Source organism: Amblyomma americanum, chromosome 10, assembly GCF_052857255.1.
Source record: "Amblyomma americanum isolate KBUSLIRL-KWMA chromosome 10, ASM5285725v1, whole genome shotgun sequence".
Classification (NCBI taxonomy): domain Eukaryota; kingdom Metazoa; phylum Arthropoda; class Arachnida; order Ixodida; family Ixodidae; genus Amblyomma; species Amblyomma americanum.
In genome coordinates this window covers 44158577-44185957 of record NC_135506.1, presented here as the reverse complement: position 1 = coordinate 44185957, position 27381 = coordinate 44158577, and the positions used below count along the sequence as shown (strand labels likewise).

Below are 27381 nucleotides of genomic sequence, written 5' to 3'. Positions count from 1 at the left end.
CCTCTAGTGTCGTTCGGCGTGGAAGACGGACAGGAGGCGTGCTTGTAGATGATGACAGCAGAGCATATATTTACAGCATACATATACAGAGAGTTAAACTGGAAGAAGCAGAAATGAATTTAGAAAAGAACAAACTTTGCGCTACTTTACTCATCGACCCGACGGGTTAGAGCCTAAGTAGCACCACGTTACATGCTAAGTATGGAGCCCCAGCTCAGACTGGACTGGACTGGCCTCCATCCGTTCACATGCGCTTTTAAGCACTTAACAAAGGACTAAGGGGGTAATTTTCAGTGGCCCTCCCTAAGCATAAATTCTCCAATCAAAAATAACATGCGAGATGGGGACTACCCCGTGGGTTGCGCTTAGCCTCGAACCCAGCGTCTCGTTAACAACGCAAACCAAATCAAAAACAAATACGCCACCACTCTCTCTCAAGTAAGAGTATCCACACGCTCTCCCTTCGGAGCTATTCTTCCGACTTTCCTCAGGCACACCGCCCCCCCCCCCCCCCCTTTTTCGCTGACGTTACTCGTAAAGTTCTTGACACTGATGGGCATCATCGGTCCGCGTCGCCCGTCAGCAACAGAAGAGGGAGCGAAAGGGCCACGAAGTCGCAGCACTTCCGACGGCGGGACACAGCTAATAAGCATGAAGGGGTTTGTCTGCCGCTCCGGGAAACCAGATAAGGATCGTCCGTGTTCTCCCACGGTTTGGTTGGGTACGGCGTGTCCGCCGTGACAAGTGTCTGTCTCTGTCACTGCCCTCCTGGAAATACGCTTTTGTTCACGAGGCACGGCGGGACGCTGCGGGTGCCTCTCCGGGGATAGCCTACGTCGTTAGGGGGGGAGGGGGGGGGGGGGGTCGGTGCGTCAAGCGACCCTTCTCGTTCCCCGTATGCACTCGGGGGCTCTCGCTTGTACTGGGCAGCCGATTCCGCGTGTGCCGGCGTCCTCCAAAGGAACGGAGCTGGAAAAGAGCGGCGGCCTTACAGGCGGGAAGCACAAAATTTAATTGTTCTGACCAAAACGTATAAAGAAAGTACGCCACCGTAAGAAAAGTCTTTATATTCCATGCGGCATTTCACTCCAGCGAGTGCAGCTCGTGTGAAGCAGCGGGCACTTTTTAACGCCTCATCAATTCAAGAAGCTAAAAATATAAATTGCGTCACGGAGCATATCAAGCCCACGTACAGCGTGTTTTTCACAGGTTGTTGGTTTTAATGTTTATTATTTGCACTCGTGTTTTTATTTCTTTCATTTTCTTCATTATTTCGCGCGCCCGGATTCTCCTTTGGTTTGGCAACAAAAGAATAGAGAGCAAGACCCTTAAATAAAAAAAGCAGAGAATTTAGTCGGCTTTAAAAAATCGCTGGCATGCTACTCTGCGTGCGGAAGAGAATTTGGGAGATAAAGACGGAAGGAGAGCGGCGCGGAAAAGGTAAAATAAAGGAGATAAAAAGGGGAGAGGGAGCATCGTACTAAGCTGCATCGGCGAGCAATGATGTAGCATACGAAATGATGAAGTGCATAGTCCGACAAACGGGCTGACAAAGTTCACTGCGTGAAGAATGCATGAGGGTAACATGCAAGGTGAAGCTATAGCTTGTCGAGATGTCCAATGTCCTCTAAATATGCAAGCAAAAAGGTCATTGCATGTCTCTGTTGCCTGGCGCAGGCTAAGGGACCTAAAACGCTGTCTATTGTTAGAGGCTCTGGGGAGAGCTTCTCCACGCAATGTTCATAGTACGCACGCTCGTCAGCATGCGCAGGGTACTCAAGCAGGATATGTTCCAGAGTTTCGATGGTGCAGCAGTTGTCACAAAGCGGACTGTTCATTTGACCGAAACGGTACCGCAGGAGTCAGGTGCGAGCATACGTAGACTCGGCACGCAGACACTATGAAATCTGCGTTCAGAGCCACATAGGCGGGCCCCTAGGAAACAAACGCTCAGCGCGCGTCGGCACGCATTCTGCAGGCGGGACCCCCTTTTTAACGACGTCGTTTCGTACGAAGCAGTCTGTTCGATCTTCAGCAGCTGCCGGGACTGCGCAGTGGCGCGCTGCTGCGCAAGAGTGCGGGAAACGCCCGGCGGGCTGACGCCTCGCTCTCGTAGCTTCCACTGCATAGCCACAAAAAGCTGTCCCCTAGTATAGCTGCCATAGATGGCGATACCGCTATTACGAAGGTGTTGGAGCGTATTCATATCGGCGATCAGGGTCAGGTTTTTTTGTTCCGCGAAACCGAAGACCATGTTTAAGTGGATGATTTGGATCCTGATTTCTGATTGCACCACTACGGTATGACAACTACTTGCTCCTTCGCGAATTTGATGAGCTTCTCCTGCTCGCCGATATGAATACACCGTAACACCTTCGGAAGGGCGGCATCGCCATCCATTGGGCAGCTAGCTGCTGCTAGAAAAGACAGCAGAGCAGAAAAGAACACTTGCTACCGGCCGCCACCCCGCCGCGGTGGCTCAGTGGTTAGGGCGCTCGACTACTGATCCGGAGTTCCCGGGTTCGAACCCGACCGCGGCGGCTGCGTTTTTATGGAGGAAAAACGCTAAGGCGCCCGTGTGCTGTGCGATGTCAGTGCACGTTAAAGATCCCCAGGTGGTCGAAATTATTCCGGAGCCCTCCACTACGGCACCTATTCTTCCTTTCTTCTTTCAGTCCCTCCCTTATCCATTCCCTTACGGCGCGGTTCAGGTGTCCAAAGATATATGAGACAGATACTGCGCCATTTCCTTTCCCCAAAAAACCAATTAAAATTACCGGCCGCGGTGGCTCAGTGGTTAGTGCGCTCGGATACTGAGCCCACAATTGTGATGAACTGTAATTAGGGAACAGTAACAATATAGCAGTTCTTTCCTTACTGTAATAAGTCAACCCTTGCTGTTGTGCCGTCCCCCTTAAGATGAATATTCGATGGTTATGTCCTTACTGATGCCCTGAACATGCATATTTCGATGATGTGGGCTCTCTGTTTAAATATCACCGGCATACCATGTGCTGTAGCGTTGTGTGATTGTGCGTTTTTGTGCACAATGTAGCTGCTGTAGAGGGCGGGGACACCTTCAAGCCTATATAGGTTTTTTGTCCCCGATCCTCACATCCTTGTTGTGAAACCTGATTGTTTGGTTGATTGATTGAGTTCCCGGGTTCGAACCCGACCGCGGCGGCCGCGTTTCGATAGAGGCGGAACGCAAAGGCGCCCGTGTGCTGTGCGATGTCAGTGCGCGTTGAAGATCTCCAGGTGGTCGAAATAATTCCGGAGCCCTCCACTACGGCACCTCTTTCTTCCTTTCTTCTCTTAGTCTCTCTTTTATCCCTTCCCTTAGGGCGCGGTTAGAGCGTCCGCCGATATGCGAGACAGATACTGTGCCATTTACTTTCTTCAAAACCCAACTTTCAAAACTTGCGAACGATCACCGATTGGTAAGCGCCATTAGATGCTGTCAGTTGACAGCAATGCACATATTTATGCAAAACGCTAAGCACGAGATCGAAGAAGACATACACAGCGCTGTGTATGTCCCCTTCTTCGTTCTCTTCGATCCTTTGCGCTGTGAATAAACGTGATACGCCAACTAATCCGCACACACTCTCTTGTAAATGCGCATAAGACCACAAGCGGAGCTGCAGCGAGCCCTAAGCCCCAGCAATGGGGCGTGTATCTCGGAAGAGGGAGTACGGCGCGGCCAAGGGCCAGGAAAAACCTTTTTTGTTGACCATTTTGCTTCCGTTTTTGTGTTTTCTAATTTTTCTTCTTAACACCCCCCCTGTGTTGTTAGCAGCTGAGCCGAGCACGTGTGTGAAGTTCGCTGACCTTTCCTGGGTGCCAGTCGTTCTTGAGTTCGTGAGGAAGGCCGCACCAGCGGGGTCGGAAGTGGTTGTATTGTGATCGGCGCGTCGTCAACAAAGGGACCCGTCCCGTCCCTGCCTCCCCTTCTTGCGGCGGACGTCCTTGTTTACTCCGCGCTGTCACGGGCATAACTCGTCTTGAAGAAGCCTGACCAGGTACAGCTGTTGACATGTGTGCGGCGTCAAGGGGTTGCCCAGGCTTCGGGAATGCAGGAGATATGGCTGAGTATTAGCCGAGTGACCATGAAACGCATTCTTCCCTTGACGACTGTATTCTTCTCTTTTTTCTGCAAACAACTTGAGTGATATCTCGTCGGCTATGTTTGTTTGTCTCGCATGTACGTGTGCGAAAGAGAAAACAGGTGACAATGTTAGGAATGTAGTAAGTATGGTGCCGTGGGAAATGGTAGTCGTGGTTGTGCTGTCCGTATGTTTGATTGCAACCTCTCCTTTCCCAAATGTTTAATCAGTACTATTTCCCCAATCTGGGATTAGTTGCCGGAAACCTTATTTTCCTTTCCATAGCCACTGATTGGTAAGCTGGGTCGCTTGTAATCTTATTGGTTGCAGTCGCCGCTAACGGCGGAGACAGAGGGTTTAAAAATAAGCGCTCTGGATTGAACCAGGGCTGCATTCGTCTGGTCAATGATTTAGTCATGTTGTAAATAGTCTTCTCCTTGCTTGTTTCTTCTTGTATTATTTATGTTGTAAATACATAGGTAACCTTCTCCTTTCCTCGAGGAACGTGAATGTTTGCGAGTTAGAACCGCCGGGTCATCAAGAAACCCTGATTTCATCAACAAGGTGCTTCCTCTCATCGCCACCTGAAGGGGAAACTCAACTACGTGTCTTCCCCCTCGCCTTCGAATGATGTGTTGTGCCTGTTACGTCAATTGTCTTTCTATATTTGTTATCAAGCCTTCAAAGCCTATATATTTCCGCCTACTGAAATAAAAACGTCAGTAGATAGTCACCGCTCGTCCTGTTGTCTAATATATTCTTGTCCTGTCCTTTGCGCTGTTCCTTGAGATGAACTTTGGTTAAAGCCAGACTTTGTACCGGTTGTTTCACCTAAGATGTTTTGGAGTTTTCAAATATAGGCTTTTTGAGTTAGAAGAGCGCTTTTTTTTTTTTGCAAAGCATTGTCGGCGGTGTAGTGCATCGTAATACGGTTAGGACGTGCTAACTAGTAGCCCGGTTATCCGATACCGAATACTTAACTGTGATTATTACCGTTACCCTCCTTATTTAATGAGAGGCATGTAGCCAAGCATAAGCAATATCAATATTAGTTTTTAGAATTTCAAAAACGCGGTTACCCTCGGCGCTGTGGCTGAAGATGACTTGCCTACATCGCGCCAAAATACACGCGCATTCGAGAAGCTTGCAGGCAAAGCAACCTCTCCAGTGCTTGTAACTCGTAGAAATGCCAAAATTTGTTGGGCTACAGTGAAGCAAGTAAACGAGATTTTAGAATTCTAAAAGGTGGTGAGGATATTACTTACGGTCGGCTGCACGACTCTCAATAAATGAGTTAACTATTCATAAATTAGTTAAGCAGCTAGCTCAAGAACGAAGCGACAGACGCCCCTCAAAGGAGGCCCTCCAGCCAATAGCGTCAACCGATTTTCATGACACCGCGACTAATCCTCGAAGACTAATCCTCGCGACTATCAACTCGAAGAAAGCTATCTCACCTCACACTTTTTCATAAAATATACCACTATAACTAAACATTGCGCTCCTTGTGGATTCAACCCCCATCATACATTTCATATCGCCGTATAACCACAGTCAAAAGGTCTACATTCCACACTCAAACACGGGGCCCCATTCTAACTCGTTTCTTCCCAGGACTTGTAATGATTGGAATAACCTATCCGCATCACTAACAAGTATAACTGGAGAAGAAAATTTTAAACCCGCGTTGCAAAGCTTCTTTCTTGCATAGAGTTAAACCATTTTTCATTTGTCTACCTTCATTGTGTACTGTTCCTTGTTACATTTTTATTATATTTTTGACACCAATGCCGCCTTAGAAATTATATTTTTTACCTTATTGTTCTATTTTCTTGTTTTATTGTTTTCTTCGTGTGCTAACTTTACTTTGTATATGTATCCGCCCCTCCCCTCTGTAACGTACATCTGTACCCTGAGGGTATATTAAATAAATAAATAAATCCGTATAAGCCGTGGTTATTCCCCATTCATCTGCCACACCCTGCGATTTCAACCTACACTCGGATACAACTCAAGAACCAAGCGGCTTTTCCCGTCAAAAGGCTCCCTTCCAGCCACTGGCATAGGCCGATTCTCATGATCCTACTACCCTGACAATGTACGGAGTGGCGCGACAATGCAGGACAGGGACAATCCCCAACCATTTTACAGAGGGGTCTAGCCCCTTTTTCTGCCACTCCTTGCACTGTCACCCTAGCAGGGTCATGAGAATCAGCCGACGCCATTGGCTGGAAGGCGGTCCCTTGACAGGGAAAAGCCCCTTTATTCTTGAGTTGTGCCTGACTATAACAGGTCCAAGGGGTTCGGTCAAGGAGATTCAGTCGACGCCATTGGTTAGATGGGCATATGCTGATTCGTTCTTGAGTTCTATCAGATTATAGTTAGCCAATCTTGGTTGTACTCTGATACGCTTCTCCGCTGACAATGCTATGCCTAAACGAGCGCTCTTCTCACTCAAAAAGACTACTAAGAATGCAAAAGTCTTCAGTAAAACAACCGGTATATGTACGTCGAGTGGTCTTCCAGATTATATGGAAACAGAGCCTGTGTCTGCGTGGGAAAGACAAGCCGCTTGCAGGGCCTATTAACGTCATCGCGTACCCCTAAAGGCGGTGCTAAAGTTTCCCTCACGTTTTTTCACAACCTCATCATATAGTTTAGCAGATAACCTGGACACCCGCCACAGGCCTGCGCAAGCTTCAGGAGGTGGTGACGCGACTTTACAAGGCATGCGTGAGACGCGAAGTGAAATAGTTCTTACCTGCCACGGTAGCTCAGTGGTTAGGGCGCTCGGCTACTGATCTGGAGTACCAGGGTTCGAACCCGACCGCGGCGGCCGCGTTTCGATGGAGGCGAAACGCTAAGGCGCCTGTCTGCTGTGCGATGTCAGTGCACGTTAAAGATCCCCAGGTGGTCGAAATTATTCCGGAGCCCTCCACAACGGCACCTGTTTCTTCCTTTCGTCTTTCACTCGCTCCTTTATCCCTTCCTTACGGCGCGGTCGGTGTCCGCCGATATGTGAGACAGATACTGCGCCATTTCCTTTCACCAAACACCAACTTTCAAATTTTCCATCTAAAAATGTCTCGAGCTATAACTGAGCAACGCAGCTCTCGTTGCAAGAAGCATAGGCTGGTGACACAAAGCACGCGCCTTCTGTAGAAACTATTGCAATTTTCTCACGATTTGTACAGTGTCGGAAAAGGGATTCCCTATTACCTGAAAATTAAAGTGGGTGCAGTCGTAAGGCGCCATCCCTTATCGGCCGTCCTCGTGTCTGTAATGGTGTTGCATCATTTCCGACATTCGACACTATGAGGCAAGAAAAAGCGTACACCGAGCGTCCAAGCAAGTCGGGATCGAATTTATTTTTACAAAACTCATGCACAATACACTTCTGGGCCGTTACCGCAAATAACCAAGCACTGACATTGTGTCAAAGTCTAAGAAGACGAACATCTACAAGAGCATGCGGCAGTACGCGATGAGCTTTGGTGACCCGCAACTCTAATTACGAAGAAACAAAAAAGTAGTGGTTGTCAACCAGATGCGACGAGTAAACATCCCGCGTGTCTGCTAACAGTGCATGCTTATTGGGATGGCGAGGCACATCGCCTTTGTCAGCTGCAGCGTCACCATAACATCAACATGCATAAGGGGGGTCTGTCTGTCTGAAGGCCTCACGGCCAGTGAATGGGCGTGTGCTCCCTGAGGCCTTCAATATTGGAACACTCGAATGCGCAAATGGTACAGCGAAAGCCCCCTGCGCTTTTATGCCTCAACATGTGAGTCGCTAGCATTCCCTTCCTGTCAGCGACAAGAGGGCACATGTCACATTTGAACGGTTTGCTGCCAATGTGGGTCAGTGCGTGTCGAATTAGTGCCTCGGGTTCAGCAGCTGTAAAATGACACCTACCGCATATAAAAGTTCTTTCCCCATTTTGGAGAAGCACGTGCTCCCCAAAGCCAGAGTTCATCGCAAATGCCGCTGTGCACTCGGAGCGCTTGAATTTTTTTCCTCCCGTGAGCAGCATTTGGTCAAATGTTCGTGAATTGTGCTCGCAAAGGCGGCAGCAGAACAGGACTCCTTTTCTCGAAGGGATCTGATGTTGAGCAATGTGCTGTTTCTGCAAAAAGGCGAAGCACCGGGGGCCTTGGCTGGCTGCGTTGACTGCCCTTCCACTGTTGTCCTCTTCCGCAACTGGGCTTGCAATAGAACTCGGTTGATAGTAGTAAGGACTGCATGCCGCTTCTGGAGATACAGGTGATGAAATAAGAACGTTAGAAACAACACCTGTTTTATTCTTACGTATTCAGCTACATTTTAGTGCAATTATTTAAGCATTATGTGCTGGGGGGTTGAATTCAAAAGTTATTCAGATTTAGACTAGAGCTAACACACGAGACATACTCAGGAATCACCACGTCGAGGACTGGGCACAGTATTAATAGTGTATTCGAGAAAGGTTCTGAAGAAGTGCCCCAGAAAATGTGCAGAGCCGTCAACGTGATTGAGTTGATCTCCTGGTAAAATCATGAAAGCTCCAATGTTGCCTTCAACTGGGCAACATTTTTTATAACAGACGAGGCAAGCACAGTATATATACGGCGGGCTGCACATTAGCTCAGTTTATAACGATGTAAGCTTCAAAGGTTGTCTTTGGGAAGGGCTATCTTTCTTTACTGTAGAGCGTTTGCAGGGAAGCCGTATTCTAGGGTACACTGTTCCGATGCACGTGAAACTTTTCTTATTTCACTAGATTCAAAATCAAGAGGCACTTCACATTTTGAACGAGGTCTTTTGATCTCAAGAATCGAATCCTTGTACCTAAGCAGATCGCAACATTGAAGTACTTAGTAATAAACTGAAACTTTGTAAAAAATTCGCTAAAAATTGTTACAGTTACCCAAGTACTGCAGATAAAAAATGGAATCAAGACCTACACGCAAAACGAAGCGCCAAAAATCAACATGAGAAACAAGCAGACATGTTCTGAATGAGAATATCTTAAATTCTGTACATTAAAAATCATCCACACAATACACAAATAAAAACAAGTGAGCATAGAGGACGCAGGATTTGTTTAAGCTCTAAACATAGGCATGCAGTGCACGCGATTTCCAAACAGAGACAGCCGAATATGTTAAAAGCAAAATGCAAGCTTTCTGCGTAAATTGTTGTGTTGCGTTACAAAAAAAAAATGGCACACGAACAGCTTAGAAAAAAAAATGTACACAGGGTAGTTCGTGTGTTTAGCAAAAAAGTCCAAGATTTTGTTTGGTAAGCGCACGTGCAAATCGGCGACGACCATACAAACGCCGTTAGTGGTTTGACTCAGCTGTGTGGTCGTATCGCAACACTACGAAAAATGCGACATGACAAGATTGACAAAGTTTGAGAGTGACCACTTGTGAAATAACTTAAGCTGAGTTCTAAAAGGCTCAGCGCGAAACTACACTCAGCGGTGCGGAAGCAGTTACAAGACAACAATTTGCAGAATAACCGCAGTATATTATGCACTCTTGGTAAGATTCATGTCCAGAAGAAACCCAGCATGGAATCCTGGAAAGGAAAAAAAAAAAGGCGCTGTTATTTCCGCACTTCAAACAAGAATCTCTCTTTGCTGAGTCTTTCTCCCTTTCTCTCAGTGCGCAGTTGAGATGGGCACCGAGTAAGGCAACCACTACGCCTTTCTTTCATTTCTGTCGTAATATAAATCTCATTTATTGATTACGAGAAAGCATTTGACTCAGTGGAAACCTTAGCAGTCATACAGGCATTGCGGAATCAGGGTGTAGAAGAGCCTTATGTGAAAAAAATCGGCGGTGGTTCAGCTCTGGTTAAACCTGGAGTGACGCGATAGCTACAGCTGGCCGAGTGGACCTTGCTCAGTTGACTTGCAAAGTGCCGCCGGCAGCTGCTCCGCACCACGTGACCAACCACGTGACAGCGTGGCGGCGCCGCCACGCTGAGGGCTCGAAATGCTGCCTTAAGGTAGCTATCGCTACGATACTGGAAGACATATATAGCAACTGCACAGCTACCATAGTCCTCCATAAAGTCAGCAATAAAATTCCAACAAGGAAGGGCGTCAGGCAGGGAGACACGATCTCGAAAATGCTATTCACCGCCTGTTTACAGGAGGTATCCCGAGGCCTGAATTGGGAACAGTTGGGAATAAGAATAAATGGAGAATACCTAAATAATCTGAGATTTGCTGATGACATTGCCTTGCTGAGTCACTCAGGAGGTGAACTGCAACGGAGTGGATTCCAAGAGAAGGCAAGCGTAACAGGGGGCGGCAGAAGGTTAGGTGGGCGGATGAGATTAGGATGTTTGCAGGGATAGGGTGGCCACAACGGGAAAAGCACAGGGTTAATTGCAGAGACATGGGAGAGGAATTTGGGCTGCGTTCCAATACTCTAGACGTCTAACAAGACGTCTAGTGTGACGTCTAGGAAGCAGTCTACATGTCCATGTATTGGAACTTGTCTAGTGCTCACGCCGCCTCGCGGCATAATAATGTAACTAAAGCTTATGAACAGTTGTACTACTATTTTTCACAAACTGAGCAATGAAGATAATTAAAAACGTGTTTTCAACAAGTTTACACATTTCTTCTGGAATGAATTTGCGCGTAAACCGGAGTGGTGGATGTGCCTATCGGTCAGTCTACTTGTAGCAGACGGGACCGCTCTCCGAAGACGACGCTAAAGAGATATGCGATTATTCTTTTATTATTGATGCTCAACTGTACATGCTCCTCGAGCGTGCTCGTCCAGACGGTCCTGTAAACATAAGAATACGAAAGACTGTAATTAATATGCGCGAAATACGATACGGCTAATATACACTGCAACAGGAAAACACATACGTGACATTAAACCCGCTGTCTGCCCTACGTGGCACTCGGAGACAGCGAGAAACCTAAATACAGCAGCGATCTTTAATCCTGCAACGACTAAAATCAATTCGCAACATGCCGGTGTATTTGTTCTGAGAGTGTAGAGATAAAAAAGAATGCACGCGAAAGAGTTGATGCAACTAATACAGCAACAGAAGAACACATTTGTTAACCGTCACGCCAGCCGTCTTAACGCCCGTCGAGGAAACCAACGACAGCGACGAGTATTCTCTAAAATCAAGTGCTAATTAAGATCCGGCATCGTCCGGATCACGTAAACAGACCTACAGCGTCCGCTGAAAGCTCTCAACTGCACGATTTTCTCCTGCGTGATTCACTGCTAGGAATCGCACGTCCACGAAGATTAATTAGCCACTAGTTTGCGTACCAAATAACATTATGGAATGACTCACATTTTTCCTTTCCTATACTCCGTGTACAGTCCGACGCCCGCAAGAGCACGACTCGCTCATCCGCGTATATCAGCTCCGCCATCTTTAGACAGCAAGTTAGCCTGCATCGATGTGGACTTCGGCGAAGCAGTCTCATGAGACTGCTTCGCCGAGAAATGGAACGCGTCCCAAGATGGCGGCTGTCCGGCTAGACGTCTAAGTAGCCGTCTACTTGGGAGTATTGGAACGCAGCCTTGGTCTGCAGTGGGTGTAGCCAGGCTGATGATGATGATGATGGCTAAATCTCCGCCCTCCTAGAGAACGAGTTGACCAAGCGTGTGCGAGAAGGGCTGCCCACCCGAGGTACTCCGGCGCTGGTTGATCGAAGATTCGAAGCGTTTGATTACAGCCGAGCCCACTTACAACGGCCGCAGTTAAAATAAACGCTCGGTTATTATGAACGAGGACGGATCAACCGTGAGAAAAATTAAAGGTGCACTTAAGTATACTTACGTGCAGAAATGCGAAAGCATTTCGAGTTCTGGTGCCTTCTCGGTTGCTTAGAAATTAAATTAATCATTGGTGGTGATTTTTATTGAGGTAATCAATTATTCAATTAAACTAGTTAGCTAAGAACTAGCAATTAATTTATAGTTATTCAACTAGTAAATATTAGGCTATAATTATTTTTGTTCAGTCAGCTAAATAAACTAATTAGCTTTTATTGTTCATAATAAATTAATACCGTTATTTTATTGTTCGTTCAATTATGGAGGAATCACTCTAAGTAATTAATGTAATTAACTGCCTCATAATTCATTCATTTCATTTAGTAATTCGGTGACTTAAACTTTCCACTGAATCATTATTCATCATTACAAATCATAATTACACTCATACCGCATGATCGACAGTACATGATGATACGCTCTGTGCACAGCCCGTGGTGACATCCTGTCCACGCCACTTGTGAGGCAATAAATGCTTTGGTATTAAACTGTCAGTGCAGTGGAACCGAACCCGCCGCGGTGGCTCAGTGGTTAGAGCGCTCGACGACTGATCCGTAGTACCCGGGTTCGATCCCGACCGCGGCGCCGCGTTTCGATGGAGGCGAAACGCAAAAGGTGCCCGTGAGCAGTGCGATGTCAGTGCAGGTTAAAGATCCCCAGGTGGTCGAAATCATTCCAAAGCCTTCCGCTACGGCACCTCTTTCTTTTCTTAGTCCCTGCTTTATCCGTTCCCTCACGGCGCGGTTCAGGCGTCCGCCGAGATATAAGACAGATACTATTTGGGGAAAGGAAATGGCGCAGTATCTGTCTCATATATCGTTGGACACCTGAACCGCGCCGTAAGGGAAGGGATAAAGGAGGGAGTGAAAGAAGAAAGGAAGAAAGAGGTGCCGTATTGTAGAGCTCCGGAATAATTTTGACCACCTGGGGATCTTCAACGTGCACTGACATCGCACAGCACACGGGCGCCTTGGCGTTTTGCCTCCATAAAAACGCAGCCGCCGCGGTCGGGTTCGAGCCCGGGAACTCCGGATCAGTAGTCGAGCGCCCTAACCACTGAGCCACCGAGGCGGGTCCTTCCCCCCCCAAAAAACAATTATTAATTTTCAGTGGCGCGGCATCTCAGGTATAACGAACGAGTGTGGCCGCACAACTTCGTTACAGCGAACGAGTAGGTGCTGTAAATTCGGCCCATCAAGTCTAAAATCCCCTTTCTTTTAGGAGCGGAGGGCGACGAGCTTGCGTGGCTCCCCCTCCTCCCCCTTTTTAAGGAAGGAAAGAACGCGGCGCCCCGGCCGAAAAGCGAATAACAAAATTACTGCTTCTATCGAATGGCGACGAAGCACTTTGACAGATGCGGCCGTCGAAAACGCATGCCTTGGATGGAAGCGCCTAGCTAGCGCTGGCGGAAAGTACAGATAAGCTTTGCGTTATCCTCATTCGATGCACGAGCTTGGACTGCGACCGGTGGCTGCCGTGTGTCCTAGGGAAGACTACCAAGACGGAAGTGCTTTGAAAACTACGTTCTCATGCGCACGACGCAAAGTGCTGGACGATGCGCAACTTTTGTTTTTCCACCAGTGCCCCACTGGAGCATAAATTCGCAACTTTGTTCGCCGAGTGGCTTGAAAAAAAATAGGAAGGTCCTTCTTGCTCTCGACAACATATGCTGCCTTCTCCGACTGCGGTGACCGCACTCGTCGACCACCGAACGCGACACCTGCCACTTGACATCGGCATAATTCACGTGCTCGAAATGTCCTATCGGCGCCGCTTCAACAAGAGGGTGTCAACGTGCCAGTTCGGGTGAGTCTGTTCCCCGCCGTGGAATAAGTTCTGAACTGACTGCAGAGTGAACTAGTTTCCCTAAGGCAAAGTTTATGATCCCAGGAACGGCGTAGGATGCCGCCGAACACTCGAGTTATCGGAGCCATGTATAGATTCGTGGCAGCGTGTCGTCCATGCGCGGCTAGCCGGACCTGATGTTGCCTGGGCGGACTTGGGTGGTGCGGTTGAGGACGCAGACATCGCAGAGTCATACTCTGACGAAAATATTAGTACGCGGAGTACGGGATCTCTCGCACTGCCAGGAATCTGATTGAGGGCGATGAATAGGAGGCCGACCTCCAACTTGTTACCGTGGAGGCTTCCACCATGATTAGTAATATACAAGGTGTCCCTGCTAACTTTAGCCTCCGCGGCAAGACGACGCGACCAAATGCGTGTTGCTGGCAATTGGATAGAGCAATAGTGACACTTATTGCGCTTAATTGCATAATTAGTCCTAATTAATTAACCAACTTCGCAAGCAAACAGGAGAAAATTCCAATGAGAAATGTGTAGAGCGGTCCGCAGACTTTTCCACCTGTTACGGGGCCGCCGCGGTGGCTGAGTGGTTATGGCGCTCGGCTGCCGGCCCGAGAGACGCAGGTTCGATCCGGGCCGCGGCGGTCGAATTTCGATGGAGGCGAAATTCTAGAGGCCCGCGTGCTGTGCGATGTCAGTGCTCGTTAAAGAACCCCAGGTGGTCGAAATTTCCGGAGCCCTTCACTACGTCGTCCCTCATAGCCTGAGTCGCTTTGGGACGTTAAACCCCCATAAACCCATAAAAAAAACCATATCTGTTACGTATTAGCTTTTTTTCGCTCACTGCAGATGCCCGCGAATTAAAAAAAAAAAACGCGTGACATGTCCGCTTGCCCGCCGCGATTGCAGTGCTCTCAAACGCTGCGCCTACAAACGAATACCTCATTTAGGCGGGTGTGCTGCCGCTGAAACGGTAACGAGGCACAGAGTTTTAGCCGTCGGCTGTGCGATTTATGCCAGCGCAAGCGATAAGGGCTGCTGCCTGCTTATCTCTTCCCTATCGCCTTTTAAGCGGCACAACACCGGGCTAAATGATCTGTTCGTTCCTATGCCGAACGTTTAAGACCACTGCAATCGCGACGCGCAAGCGGGCACGTCAGGTGGTATTTTTTCTTTGTATTTCGCGGGCATCTGCAATAACAGAAAAAAAGCTTGCACGTAATAGATGGAAGCTAGAAAGCGCTCATTCGGACGTTTTGCGAGCACTTCTACAACTTTCTCATAGGAACTTTTCGCCCATCTTCGTTGCTTTCGAATTTGGTTATTAGTCTTGACTAATTGTGCAATTAGGCACAATACAAGAAGTGTGACTTGCTCAATACAAATCCAGCAACATGCATTTAGTCGCCCCGTCTTACCGCGACATATTTTTAAGCCCTGGATAAAATCAGCTGAGGACACCCTGAATATCGCGTCTCTATAACAGCTTGTACCCGCCGCGGTGGCTCAGTGGTGAGGGCGCTCGGCTACTGATCCGGAGTTCTCGGGCTCTAACCCGATCGCGGCGGCTGCGTTTTAATGGAGGCGAAACGCTAAGGCGCCCGTGTGCTGTGCGATGTCGGTGCACGTTAAAGGTCCCCAGGTGGTCGAAATTATTCCGGAGCCCTCCACTACGGCACCTCTTCCTTCCTTTCTTCTTTCATTCCCTCATTTATTCCTTTCCCTTACAGCGCGGTTCAGGTGTCCAACGATATATGAGACAGATACTGCGTCATTTCCTTTCCCCAAAAACCAATTTATTATTATTAATATTAACAGCTTATGGGTATAGTAACGCTATTTGTGAGGGCCATATGCGACTGCTTTGGGAGAGCTCCGAAAGAGGCGCAGTAGGGCCCCGTTTCAATAAACACACGCGCATAACTCACTTGCTGTCCGACTTCAATGACCGTCTCGCAAGCTCTACACAGCGTGAATGCCGTTGCGAGCTAACGGTTCTGGACCTGCTGCGTACAACGGCCACGCGCAGCCTGAGCACAATGAGAAGCGGAAGATTCAGAACCAGTTGCTGTGTCTAGCCTTTCAGCCTGCATTGCGTTGCTTGAATTTCGAGACTTCGGATTCAAGGCTGCGCCTGCCGAGCTGCTTCCCTGGTATTTCGACACTAATTGCCCATTGATGATGAACTAGCGTTCAATGAGATAGTGAAGTAGGCACGCCACCAACTGCGGTTTCAGAAATCAGCGACTGGCAGCGTCACATGTACTTTGCTTTTGAGCATAGTGTTGGCTTTAAACGCTTTGTTTCCGGTAAAAATGACATATTTGTTTTCACGCGACCCTGACCGCGACCCTGACCTATCCGTCCATCCTGATTTAGTGTTCCCATGCAGTGTCCCTTTAAGTACTGTACGTTAACATTTAAAAAGGGCAGATCCGTAAAACGATGGTTCCATCGTCAGCAGGCTTGCGTCCTGCGCGAAAACATCGCCCTGTCGCATAAAAAAAATATATAAATTTGAGCAGCTGCTCGATTACACAGGCAATGCTGGCCGTAGGCAGGAAGCGCGTAGGCATGCCACCTGCCCTGGAAACTGCACTGTACCATTTCTACAGAAGTTGAGCTAAGAATATTTTTTTACCGCAGCATATCCCTCCAGCACTCTAGCCAGTCGCGCTGACTATTGTACCAGTGCCATGGGAGGCACAAATGCGTGTGCATCCCCCCCCCCCCCCGCACACACACACACAAATTCACACGTGCACGGTTTAACTCGTAGGTCATGGCCGTCAGTAAATGAAAAAAAAAATTTGAAACACGCTTTTTTTTCGCAGTTTAACGCGTAGGTTCCACGTGCACATTTGATGGCGCCAACCTCTAGTAAATGCTGCGCTGCAAATACTTAGGCATCCATATCCTTGCGTTATCATTGTTTGAACACCAGTCATGTCTATTCTGCCCGTAGACTCGGTTTCCTAAGAAACAAAGCGATGAATTAGGGATATCGCCGACGCGTCCTGCTAAATGCCACACGCTTAAACAAGGTAAAAAAAAAAGAAACGAAGTTCATAGTGGCCTGAAAAATGTCTAATTGCCGCTTCGAAATTTAAAACTTTCTAAACCTGACGTCCGCTCTGGACACTACTCGGAGAGTTCATGTGCATATATTTTTTTTAATTCCAGCTCCTAGATTCGACCAGATGCGCCTAAGGATAATAATAATAATAATTGGTTTTGGGGGGGAAAGGAGATGGCGCAGTATCTGTCTCATATATCGTTGGACACCTGAACCGCGCCGTAAGGGAAGGGATAAAGGAGGGAGTGAAAGAAGAAAGGAAGAGAGAGGTGCCGTAGTGGAGGGCTCCGGAATAATTTCGACCACCTGGGGATCTTTAACGTGCACTGACAACGCACAGCACACGGGCGCCTTAGCGTTTTTCCTCCATAAAAACGCAGCCGCCGCGGTCGGGTTCGAACCCGGGAACTCCGGATCAGTAGTCGAGCGCCCTAACCACTGAGCCACCGCGGCGGGATGTGAATTTGATTTTGGCTGCTTGCTGGCAAGGGTTCCCATTTGTTGCACGAGACAGGCTGGAAAATACAAAAAAAAAATCGCGCTTCCATTGCGTTGTTCCGGCCCGGTCGAAGAGCAGTCGTGTGAAAATGGCAATAATAGACGAACACCCTACAATTACAGTCGGCACGAGCGCAACTTGCACGACGCAGTGCGAAGCGCGCGCCTGTCCGAGGGAGGCGCATAAAGAGCAGAGGCACTCAGTCTACCCAAAAGTGGGGTCACTCGTGCGCCAATCCATCCAAATCAATCGACGCGAAGTTGAATCTGCACGGCACACTGCAACAGCGCAGGTTTGCACAACACGTCTGTGGAGGGGCAAATACCGCCACGAAAGCGATGGATGGATGGATGGATACGGCTGAACCCTTTATATCGGGCGGATTAAATCGCCTTAATACGTAGAGCCCACCCTGCGTTTTCTGCCATGCAAACGAGCAGTACTGCTTATATACAGGTGTGAAAACATCCTCTGAACGGGGCTGCAGTCGTCGTGATTGGCGCGTTCCAGGGGGAACTGCGCGCGAAAGTGATTGCTAAATGATGTACTATTATCTCGAAGCACTCATTTAGCGAATAAACGAGTTACTTGCCGGACAAGCAGCATACAAAAAAAAATAGCAGGGTTTCAGCGAAGGTTAAACCGAGTTAGACCTGTTAAACCACGGTTTGACTTGGTTCATCTGTTGGTTGCCTTTGGCTTTGCTAAGTTGCACTTTCGTTACGCTCTAGGGTATACAGACATTATGCCGCGTGTTAAAGCAAAGATCAATCTTTATTACTTTCACTATCACCAGGTGCAATGTAAGTGAAGACAGTCTTGTGGTCTGTATAATAGTGAGCAATTGTGCACATTCCTTTTACACGATGAGAGCTGATCCTGACCAGCTCAAAGACCGAGTCCATATGCATGTGCTCCATTGGGTGATAGGCACGTCTGGTGACGACTTTGGGTTTAGGTTGAGCTGTTCCTTCATTTGGTGGAGGAATTGGTGTTCCTTCTGTGCATTCTTGAAGTCCCCGACGACAATCATGGATGATCAGCTGTATTGCACTAGGGTTAAATCAGAGCCATCCACACGTACTCCATCATTGCACGTGTTGGGCGCAGTGTATACCACCAGCAATAATGGTAACACCGTCACGCATCTTTTGTAAAACAGCGCGGACAACGTCAAACAAGAACAAGAAGGACACGGGACGAGCGCTGTCCTTCTCCCGCGCTCGTCTCGTGTCCTTCTTGTTCATGTCCGACGTTGTCCGCGCTGTTTTACAAAAGATGCATATGTAGCAACTCGCCCAACTGAACTTTCTGCTTAACCGTCACGCATTTGTACAACATAAGATTCACCTTCGGCTTGCTGGGTATACTATGCTATATAGACGAACATCTAGCGAGCGTGCTTAGTTTCGCGCCGCCGTTTAAGCTGTCTGCAGACACCTTGGCAGCCAGCCAAGATGAATAATAATAATAATAATAATAATAATAATAATAATAATAATAATAATAATAATATTAATTGTTTTTTGGGGGAAAGGAAATGGCGCAGTGTCTCTTATATCATTTTACACCAGAACCCCGCCGTAAGGGAAGGGATAAAGGAGGGAGTGAAAGAAGAAAGGAAGAAAGAGGTGCCGTAGTGGAGGGCTCCTGAATAATTTCGACCACCTGGGGATCTTTAACGTGCACTGACGTCGCACAGCACGCGGGCGCCTTAGCGTTTTGCCTCCATAAAAACGCAGCCGCCGCAATATGCTGCGTGTCGATAACAGCGACATGTAAGGAGGCCAAACCCGCCCGCTCACTTCGTGAACGCATTCGCACGTGATCGCATTCGACGGAATGCGATCATGTGAGTTGACGTCCCTTCCGTCGACGGCAAGAAATGGCTGCTCTCTGTGCAGTCGCAGTAATCGGCGGTAATGCTTGCAAACAAGTGCAGGTGGTTCCAGGGGTCTGTGCAAGCCGCCTCGTTGGATCCTGGATACTTGCCTCAGAATGCTTAAACTGCGTCGATTCCAAGGGTGCATGCAAGCAGCGCCGTGGGATGATCGATATCCGTCGTCCAACACTCTCCAAGCCACGACGCAACATTTGCACGGTGGCGACGTCACGAAGTGTTTATTTCGAGCAGTTCGTGCTTGCTGCAAGCGTTCCTATCCCTAATTACTGCAAGGATCATCACGGACAGCGCCATGTACAGTCTGCTCAGGGTGAATTTCCTGCGCGTGCATGATCTGCATAGCACAGTGACAAGTGTCCGTGTAGTGAAAGTGACTGCGGTCGAAGGGAATGCTTTTCCGTGAAGGCAGCGAAATGTGCAGCTGCTCACTATGCACGCCGTCTTTTCCGAACGCTGAAATGAACTTGGCATTCGTCGCGATGGGTGCTGTTATCACGACCGAAGGAAGCACACAACGTTGTTTCTGCTACGTATCCACCACCGATTTTGATCGTGGTTCGTGTGGGTAATGTACTTGAATACTGACGGAAAGCTACGCTGCCCCCAAACGTGCAACAACGATTTCAGAACGACGACGCGATTCTTACAGCGAATTCTACATCGGGCCAAGCACATTCGCTAGAACAAGCCAGGCTGCAGCACAGGCTAACAACCATCTGTAATTACAACCGGGTGATCACATTTTTCAAGTGGCTAAGATTGCATACTTTACATCATTAGTTAGTTATTCACAATAGCACACTGCAGTGGTTTTACCTTGCTGAGAGAGAGAGAAACAAAATAAATGCAGTTATAGCATTTCCCAAGCCATGCAAAGTGGCTGTCACTGTAATATGTAAACAAGCCTCCTCCCTGGCTCCCTGATGACAGTTCTTGCCACATATGTTTATCCATTCGTAAGTATATAAGGTGCATATGTGCCTAAATTGTGCATGCATAAAAAATTCACATTTCAGCACACTGCTGTCAAATACGAATGCAAATGCACATTAGAAAATTTCGACGTTTCCAACCATTTGGAACATGCAGAATCAGTGGTAACTAAAGCAGTTCTGCATTCCACAGAACAGTGACAATGCAATAATACTGATTTATTTTTGTCTTGCTATAAAGCAAAATATAAATAGCACTGTGTGGCTGCAAAGCGGCCGAGACGTGCATCACACGGCTGATGTGCCCGACTTTGTTTTTCACAGTGACAGCAGGTAATCAGTTGTCCTTTAGCAGTCTTTCCTGAGCTCACATTGTACTTCCACAAGCCAGAATGCAGAGATGGAAACACGTTTGGGAAGTTCTGCTGAAGGTCAGTCATTGTTGACATGTACAGAACAAGCTGGGACATAATCAGTGCAACTCCAAAGCATCCTCAAATGTTCCTGTGAATGCAAAATAAATTGAGTGCCTAGTATTGCATAAAAGTCTACACATGCATGTCTTCATTAATGTGAGCATAATGAGATTTGGGCACCAGTAAACGGGATTACAGGCAGAGGAAACGCAAGAACCAATTTGGAAGGTTCACATCGTGATGGCTCATAGCTTAAGCTGGTAAAGAATACTTCATATAATAGGGAAATAGGATATGATGACCATATTTTCTGGTTGCCTCTAAGAAACCTTATCATCTCATGCAGAGTTGTGAAATTGGATTTCCGTTATTAGTGCTATAATGTCACAAAATAAAAAAAAATAATTCAAATACTGCCTGAATCATATACCTGTTACACACTGGAATTGCCACCATACTGCTTGTCAAAGTGTGCACAGAGTTTTGAGTTAACCTGTGAACTGCCAGGCACACAGCCTCATCCAGCTTACACACTTTCTGGTTGCCAAAGCACTTCTGTGTTAAAATCATAGTCAGGGCTTGGTGACTCACATCCTGGCACAGATAGCTCATTAAGCAAAATGAATTAGGCTGCTTAAAAAGAACAGAGCCTCTTGCTTACATCATAACCTCTATAACCTCAGATGCCTTTCCACAGCCCACAATGCTTAATTAGCGTCTTTTAAACAGAGTACGGCCGGCAACTAAAGTTGGAATTATGCAATAGCCAGATGGTCCGGAGCAAAGTTCTCTTTCCCACAGCACCTGACAATCTATGTGGCTCAACATTTTGCCAAGAGTGGTGTTTACAACCTAGCAGATGCAGTGAGGTTTCGCCCTGTTTGCAGAGCAACGCACCACCTGAACGCTCTATACAAGGGTGATGCAGACTGTACAAAGCAGAAGAAAGGAAAAATGCCATGCTCTGGTTTCAGGCATGCAAGGTGGGCTGAAACTGATCTTGGTGCCAGTGCAAAGCAGGGAATATACGAATGCAAGGAGCAACAATCATTTCATTCAATCCAAACAGTAAGAGAAATGGTTCAAATTAAATGTGGTTGCTGCCTCAACTGGTCAACTGTTCCCATTGGTACTACAGGACATTCAGAAAAGGAAAATGACGACATTGCACGGCCAAACACCATGCGACAGTGCTTAGCACGTCTCAAAAAATTAAAATAAGCCTAGCTAATGTAGCTTGAGAATTTGTGCAGAAATGATGCCATTGTGGATGAGAATGAATAAGTGCCCCAGAAACCTAGGTGATCACTGAAAAAGGTGCAAATATGCATCTATGTGTCAGCAAATAAATTTAGGCACGTTGAAAACAGAAGGAAGATTAAGGAATTCTGGGAAGCGTTCTATACTGCTGACATATAGGTTATTGCCGGCCCACCATCGCAGTCACTCAGCAGTCAAGTAATCATGTTTGTAGCAGGCAGTCACAGGCAAATCAAGGTAGTAGATGAACATGCCCATGTGCATCGATGACATCGCATTCTCAAGGCTTCAACAATACCTCCTTAAAAATTGATGCAGCTGGCCCAGAGAGCACTACTGAACAACTGTTGAACACTAATTCGAGGTGGTGAGCAGGTCTGCAACAATAGCATTTTGAACATTTGATCTAGTTTTGTACTGTTGATATCCTGATTCAAAAGGGACAGTCAGCGAAATCATCAACAACAAACACGAGATCATTAAATTGGTGCAATTTCATAACCAAGAGTTAGATCGGCACAAAGCATGTCATGGCCCACGAGGCGCTTCAAGATCACTGCACTTTCTCATTACAATGAAAACCAAGGTCCCAATTCAACTTCATATTGTGAAGCATTTGGTTAATATTGACCTAATAACGCTATGCAAAAAAAAAGAAAAGGAATCACAACAATTTTCTCAACATTCTTTTTCGTCACTTGTGCACAACTGGCTCTGCGAACAGTTTTGATCGGGAACCAAAGTGTGCATATTAAAATGACATGATTCTATACGAATTGCTCACATTGAGAAGCATTAGCTGTTGCCATACTTTTTTTGGCATAATATTAAGTGACATGCTTACGAAAAAGAAATGCATGAGTTGGCATGTATTAGGGATTCGCACACTATGAAGCAATGGTGATTTAAATGCGGCAATGATTCTTGCTTATAACCTGATACGATGTTGTCACAACCTAAACCGATAACTACTCCCTATTTTTTTTGGAGACATAGGTCTGCATGACCGGCAAGAAATTAAAAAAATTATGCTCACGAAAATACATTTGCACTGCAGAGTGAAGTTTTCACCGGTTGCGCAGTGACACCGGCTAGTTGTATCCCGAGCACCCATCATCATAAAATGTAATGTACTGTACGGAGAACCAAGCCGTAGAAGGATCGTGACGCTGCTCTTGTCGTGGCAGAGAACAGTCCGACGGCCGTGCAGCCAAGATCAGGTCATATCGCACACACGTCAGTTTTCAAGTACATTACCCACCCGAACTGCGATCTAAATCGGTGATGGATACATCGCAGAAACGTCATGTGTTCCCTTCTGTCACGATCACTACAACCATCGCAACGAATGTGACTAGATGCATAATGCCAAGTTCATTTCAGCGTTCAGAAAACATGTCTTGACATTTCGGTGCAGGTGCAAATTATTCTGAATTACAAATGCTATATTTATAACAGAAGGTTACAAAAAAAGGTCCCAAAGATTGCCACTCTAGTGGGGCCTCTATGTACAAACGAAAAAAAGAACAAATAGCAACATTAAGCAGCATTGCATAGCACTACAAACTTGTTAGCGACATTTAAAAAATACAACATTATGAAGCGCAAACAACAAACGCACTAAAAAGTGAAGTTTTGATCACAGAGCAAACCAGATAGATATAATGTGGAATAAAACAGCTTCATAATGAACAATAAAAAATGAACGACCGGAGTTTACGTTTAAATGACAATATAGATGACACGGTTTTAATACTATGAGGCAATGAATTTCATAGATTTATTAAAGAAAGCCCGAGAGTCTGAATTCCAAAATTAGTTAGAACTTTCGGTAGTGCAAAATTATAGTGGGACTCAAATCTAATAGGGTTCAGGGTTACGGTTCATCAGTTCATGGATGTGTATGAACTGTAGGAGGTTACGGTTATTTAACGCAAGATAAGCAAATATCTAAAGGTTAAATTTTATCAGTTCTTAAATATGAAGGATGTTGAGCTGAGAGTATAATGGGGTAATGGGAGGAATCCCTATATGACCAAGTAATTATACACACCGACTAGGTTCTGCATAATCTGAAGAGTGGAAAGATGAGATTGATACGCCTGACCCCGAATGGTGATGCAATAATTAAGATGACAATGAATGAAAGCATAGTAGAGTTGAATTAAAATATTTAAACTAAAGTAATGTCGTGCCTTTAAAGAATTCTGATCCCATATGAGATTTTGTTTCAAAGTTGTTGAATGTGTGCGTTAAATTTCAAGTGATGATCCAGTTCTACAAAAAGAAATGTACAATGATCCGAGGGATATATGGGGTAAGAGTTGACTGAAAGGAAACTTGAGACAGTTGTGAGCTTTGAGCTGAACACCATGAACTTGTATTTAGCAGGGTTAATCAGAAGTCCATTTTTAGTGCACCAAAAAGCAATGTTAAAAAGATCAGAATTGAGCCTGGATGTCAAGTTCTCCAAAGATTTATGTGAAGAGATAAGAGTGGTATCATCTGCATAAAGGATGCAATCGGTGGTAGGACAGAGGCGCTTAGGTAGATCATCTATATAGATTAGAAACAGAAGTGGACCTAGAATGGAACCTTGCGGGGCACCCATGTTAATATTTTTTTGGTTAGAAAAGAAACCTGACCTACAGTATTGTGCGTTTTTATCGCTGACACTTTCAAAAATTTCCCCGCCTCAACCGCTGGCTCGTTTGCGGTGAAACTGCACACAGAGCTTGCGTATTATGGTAACTTTTGTATCGTAGCAAGTTTGACAATGGTACTTACTTAGTTCAGGCGCACATGATGCGAAAACGGAAGCGTCTACGAGAGATCGGCGGGCCAAAACCCGCAGACGACGCTTTTTCGCTAAAGGGCGGCTGTGGAAAGCGTCACGACAAGGCCGCCGAGACGAGCGTTGCAAACAATGTTCTTTGAAAGGTAAAGCCTCGTTAAATCAGCTGTTCTGATATTCTTTCCCGCTCAGTTAGCCGAAAATGTTGTAAGCGCTTCAGTTGAAGCAGACGAAACGGCCGGAACGGCATATTTAAAGAGCCCGCGCTCCTTGCAACGCTCGCCTCGGCGGCCTAGTCGAGACGCTTTCCGCTGCCGAAAACAGATGGCGCCACTGCCGGTTCTCAGCGAAAAAGCGTCGTCTGCGGGTTTTGGCTCGCCGATCTCTCGTAGACGCTCACGTTTTCGCATCATGTGAGCCTGAACTAAGTAAGTACCGTTGTCAAACTTGCTACGATACAAAAGTTACCATAATACGCAAGCTCTGTGTGCAGTTTCACCGCAAATGAGCCAGCGATTGAGGCGGGGAAATTTTTGAATGTGTCGGCGATAAAAACGCACAAAACTGTACACACCGGTTCTCACGGTTAGCTAAGAAACTACGAAAAAGTTTTAAAGGAATCCCACTATTACCATAAGACATTAGCTTAGCAATAAGGACATCGTGATCATGTCAAATGCCTTAGTAAAATCAAGGAAGACCGAACCGACGTAACTACCTTGATCTACTTCCAATTTGCATTTGTCGATGACTATGCAGATCATAAACGCACAGGAAAATCACTCTGAGCAGACGGTACTCACCGCTGTCCGTGATGATCCTTGTAATAATTAGGAATAGGAACCCTTGCAGCAACCACAAACTGCTCGAAATAAACGCTTATTCACATTGCTACTATGTGTAAATCTTACGTCGCGGCTTGAAGAGTGTCGGGAGACGCATATCGATCATCCCACGGCGCTGCTTGCATACGTACTTGGAATCGACGCACAGACCCTTTGAACCACTTGCACTTCCACTTGTTTACAAGCATTACCGCGGCCCACGCTACCCAGGCCTCGCCGCACACAAAGCAACCATTTTTGTTGTCAACAGAAGTGACGTTCCACCACGTGACAACATTCCTGAGCATCGTCTGCTCGAGCGCGCCTACGTGCCACCTAGTGGAGATCAGTGCTACGCACGCTGAAAATTAAATACGCCACTGCGTCCGCACTAATTGCTGTCGACAGACGTCTGCGTCACGTGATTGCATTTCTGGGCGCCGTCTGCTTGAGCGCGTGCTACGCTGAAAACTAAATACGCAGCCTTCCCCTGACAGCATGCCGCGTCAAGTTTCAAATAGTTGCCGGTAGCCTGCGTGAGGATCGCACTCGAGGCAGTGCTGTGGCATGTTGCAAGTTGCGCGTCCGCGCCATAAGTGTCGCCACGGTCGGAACGATTGCAGCGATCCTGGTATCTGGCGGCTCATGTGTTCTAGGTTTCCATAATGGAATTTATTAATTTTGATTTTTAGAACGATTGTCACTGATATTGCAATGCCCAAGATGCCTAAAATCACTTTTGTACATCGATTGTCACTACTGATGTTTCCTTTAATAAACTGTTCTTTGGAGAAAACTATTTACGTTTTTGGTACTCGAGCGAGCGCCCTAAGCAGCTGCTAATCAGCCGCGCTGGCCGCGCCGCCAACTCCCAGGCACCGCCACCGTCGCATTTCAAAATCGTCCCCATTGGCTCTACGGGAATGTCACACCCTTGCTCGAGGTCAAGCCAGGCACATCCAAGGAGGTTATATAAAAACTCCTTGGGCACATCCGACACGGTTCGGCCTCGTGAAGTATTGTTTTCGCAATAAAAAGCGAGCAGTCGCGCAGCGCAGGGCCGAAATGAAGACGGCGGCTGTTCGTCATTGTGGGCCGTGAAACATCCGCGTCGCGCTGAGTTCTGCATGTGGCGTGGTTTTCAGTAAGTGCTCTACCAGCGGAACGAACACACGCACGCACGCACACACGCGCGCGCGCGCGCCCGTACATGCGCATTTAATGCACTGAATTAACTGAAGCTTGGGTGATTGTAATTTGATGTATTGGGTATTAAATGCAATAAGCGGTGCATGTACGAAAATTGGCTCATGGTTTAATGGTTTGGTGCGATAGCTTTGTAGAAGTAGTGTACATCAAGACTACGTGATGTAATTGGGAACACGAGTAAAAGGCTGATCTATAACATGTAATTGTGAGTCTGAAGAGTGAGAGGTGAATAAGAAGAATACGCGGCAAACACAGGCCGGGATTGACGGCGATGCCGCCGGAGCCGATCGCGGAGGCTACGCGCGGTGCGTCTTAGTTGTGGCCGCCGCATGCCGGCGCCACTACACGTCAGCACGTCAGGGTATTCAACTAGAAGGGGATGAAGCAATAAAACACATAGGAACAAGGATGACAGAAAAATTTAAAGAAAGGAATGTTGTAAGAAAAAGGAGTAATTAATCTTTTAAAAGATATATATAAAAGTAACAGAGTGCTCATAAAATGGGAAAAAAATGTATCAGGGCCTGTAGAGATACAGCGGTGGCTTTGACAAGGATGTCCTCTGTCCCCTTTGTTGTTCATGTTGTAGCTGCAAGGGTTGGAGACCAAGCTAGAGAGGAGCGGACTAGGCTTCAAGCTTTCTTTTTTCAAGCAAGGGGAATGGATTAAACAGTCATTGCCGGGACTAATATACGCGGATGATATAGTGTTAATGGCTGAAAACAAAGAAGACCTGCAGAAGTTGATAGA

General features: G+C 46.9%; 1 long non-coding RNA gene across 1 annotated transcript; it reads right to left on the bottom strand.

Annotated features, from left to right (window-relative positions):
- Positions 1–7449: 7449 nt before the first annotated feature.
- On the bottom strand, positions 7450–25682 carry LOC144108763 (uncharacterized). Its single transcript, XR_013309497.1, has 2 exons — positions 25510–25682; positions 7450–8358 (listed from the first exon to the last, which is right to left on the bottom strand). It is a non-coding gene; the product is annotated as an uncharacterized LOC144108763 (long non-coding RNA).
- Positions 25683–27381: the final 1699 nt, after the last annotated feature.